We start from the raw sequence: 3,872 nt of genomic DNA, 5'->3' as shown, positions 1-3,872 counted from the left end.
GACCAATGGTTCACCGGAAATATGGCTCTCCCAAAAACGTATTATTGGTGTCGAATGAACCTTGTCTAGTCAACCATTTGTATGAACCGAAGGTGTCGTTGAACCCATTGTCTGTGAACAATTTGTCATATAACCTTTCCAAACTGCACATGTTCACCATTGACTGTTAGTGGGTTATGACATATTTTAAAATCAAGTAAATATTTAAATGAATCTATCATTTACGCGTAGGCCTAAATTTTTAAAACACCTCAAAAGGTACAGCACAACGGGATTGCTTTAACCCTAAAAGTAATTGAAGTAGGGCTAGGCCTAAATAGTCTGTGTGAAATTTATAGACATGCTTTTAGATCAGGGGGTATCTAATAATCCATAATAAGTATCACGCTGGTAGAAATATTGGGGTATAAAAAAAGGGGGGAAGGGGAACATTCTTACACTTTGGGCGTATCTATTGCTGAGCCTAGTGAACTTACACTAAAACAAGCATGATTTAAAGAAATCCATTAAATGGATGAATTGAATCGCAGACTTCAATGGTATGCAATAATTTATGACAAACGATAACAGCGATTGAAAAGAGCTCTTCGGGATACCATACAAAGAAAACACTTTAAGCACGAGATCCACACAGTTCCCTCCTAGCTTGTGCCTATCTATGTGCATTCATGTACGTCTAATCTATTTATAACTGTCATTGACCTCCTTCCACTATATTTTTTGTATTAAAAAAAAAGTATTTATAGATTATCAATGACGTGAGGTAAAGAAGAAGTAGGGGGGGGGGAGAGTGGGAGTGGGAGCGGCCTTAGTAGTTTTTGTAATGTGTGCTTTATGTGACTTTGGGGTAGAGGACTATCTGCAGTATATAGAGGACCACATGGAGTAGATAACATATCTCAACAGCGTAGGATTGACCAACGAATGTAACAGGAACGCTTATAAAATCTCGTCAATAATTTTATTGGAGGGAATGATTTATTAACTGTGGAACTAGAAGATAAAGCTTTTTATCTCATAGACTGACAATAATTTGTACCAGATCTCAGACAGAACTGATTATGAAGGCAGTTATTGTATGAGGAGCGGTGGCTGAGCGGTAGAGCGCATGGCTTCCGAAGCGTGGGTTCCGGGTTCGAACTCTGGTGAAGACTGGGATTTTTTACTTCGGGATCTTTGGGCACCCACCCAGCTGTAATGTAATTAGATGGGGAAAAGTAAAGGCGGTTGGTCGTTGTGCTGGCTACTGTCTACATGACACCTTCGTGGGCCACGGAAACTGATGACCTTTACGTCATCTGCCCTATAGATCGCAAGGTAAAACAGTAAAAACGGAAATCTAAAATTTGAATGTAACTTCTGCTTTCAATATTGTAGCTATAAATTTCTTTAGCTTTTACAACATTTGTCTCGTTCTGTATCTATCTGGTATGTTTGCATCTTTCTGGTATGTTTCTTGTATGTTTACATTTTTGCAATCGATTTCACTTCTACACATCCAATCGTCATCAAATTTTGCATAGAAGCTCATGCTCGATAACAAAACATGAATCAATTTTAAACAATTCCATCAATTAGTCGTAATTAGTCAATTTTGTTTTATAATAAAAACACACACTAAGCTAAGGGGATATAAGCCTTGTGTAGAGAATTAGGTGACAAATTATAATTAAATGTTAATGTAAAAGTTATATCAAAGACTTCATGTTTGTTTAAAGGTTGTATTAGAGCCTGTATGTATATTAATCAATATTCATCAATATAAAGAAAACTTTGTAATGGATTAGGTACATACTCTTATAATTAGATGTACTAAAAAGTAGAAAAGAATAAATAAATAAAGGGACTACAATGAATTTTGTTTCTAACGAACCTATTTTGACTGACAAGACGATATATTTTTATCGCCCTGATTTATTACTGTTTATTGACAAGAAAGAAAAATCCGCAACCATTATTGACATCACCGTCCCACTATCCCATAATATAAAGAAAACTGAAATTGAAAAACTAAGAAAATATGAGAACATAAGCTTAGAGATTAAGCGACTATGGAAGTTGTCTAAATAAAATATACTCTTCCGCTACATTCCCCGAGGGGATAATGACAACTGACCACGTCAACACCTTCAAGGCCATTAACATCCCTAAGAAGATTCTCGTTGCCTTCAGAGGGCAATATATAGGCCTACTGCTGCTGACCGACCTGCCACATCACTAGAAAATTCCTCAATAGACATTGTCAATGAATTTTGTTTCTCTCTGACGAAGATCAACCCAGGCAGTGCCAGAGAATGTGTAATAGTTCATTTCTAAAATAATAATAATATAATAATATAGTAATATTATTTTAACCAGCCAATAGGCCTAAAGCCTACATTTAGAAACTTTCAGGACTTCAATTTTATACAAGAAATTTACGTTTCAAAAATTGAGGTGTGTTTGTGTTTGTATGTTTTTATTTAGGAGTGGGGTGGGGTGGAGATGAGATAAATATGTGAAAATAATTTTTTAAAAATCCGTCCATTTGAAAGGCGCTTATTATCATAGCTCTGAATAGTACTGATGCAATACCTGTCGCTGTCTATTTAGCTCATTTTTTCGGTGATTCTTAATCTGGTTCGCACAACTCATTAGTTTGATGACATCATTAAATGTGCAAATCATTAGTGAGGACAAGGCGTTGGGACGGGGTATAACTCTAGGTTATGTCGATTTAATGCTATGTATTAAGCTTCATTTAAAGTAATAGGACCTATAATATAGGCTATAATATATCTTGGATATGTCATTAAAAATATTTAGCGAAAATATCCACAGGTCTTTCGAAACTGCCTGCCTTCAAAACTAGATGGTAGAGATCACCCAGATGTAGGGGTAGAAGACCTCTGAACATGTCCTCCTTTTTCACAAAAGCGCGTTTTCGTTGATCAACACAATGGACAAAACAGATAAACAGAATCTCAAGTGAGAGTATTGTAATAACTGAAGGGAGGCAACTCAACGAGACATAGATGTTTATTTACAGGACATCACAAATACATGTAGAACATCATGTCTTGATCACAACATCTTGATCTAGGCTCTCAACTTGGGCGGAAATCGTTTGTCTCCTAATGTCAACATCCTTTTCTAGTCTGGTTTCTAGAAGTGCGCATCTCTGCACTAGCCCGGATGGCGGTGCGCATGGCAGAGTCATAACAGTATTTTTCTCACAAAGTACTATACGGAGAAAATGTTTTTAGTGTGTAATTAGGCTTTGTCTTCCTGTTTGTCCTCGTAAGGGCGTGCAGGACGGTGCAGGTATCTGATAACCCTATGATGTCGTATCATATGGCTAGTTCATACATCCCAACGCAACTGTATAGGTAAAAAAAAAAGGGGGGGGGGGAGAAGGGGAACATTCTGTAGGTAGGACTGCTTAATAAGGCCCTAAGCTATTTGAGATATAGGCCCTTTGTAGTCAAAATAATGCATTTTCCCCCTCTGCTCTTTCTTAAAAATGATTGAAAATATCATAGGAACAATTTTTGAGGGATCCTCAACTAAGTGAGGGCCTTAGCGTGTGCTGTCTATAGGTAAATCCAGTACTAGATTCAATTCTGAAGTAACATCCGAAACATGTAAAACAAACAATGTAATAGTTTTAGAACCACTGAGTTGTATGCCAATGTCAACGAAGGATTAAAATGGCCAAAAATATCTCGATATAAATATTCTAAATTATTCTAAATTCATGTGTGCACTGTATATCATTGTGTGTGTGTGTGTGTGTAAGTCATAGTGTGAGTGTATAAATGTTCCTTAACTTGTCGAAGTCGTCCATAGAGTGACACACTGTGAACATGATCATGAGCTGTATTTGAAGCAGT

Source organism: Biomphalaria glabrata, chromosome 15, assembly GCF_947242115.1.
Source record: "Biomphalaria glabrata chromosome 15, xgBioGlab47.1, whole genome shotgun sequence".
Lineage (NCBI taxonomy): Eukaryota > Metazoa > Mollusca > Gastropoda > Planorbidae > Biomphalaria > Biomphalaria glabrata.
The sequence above is the reverse complement of the archived record's forward strand: the minus strand, read 5'-3'. Positions refer to the sequence as shown.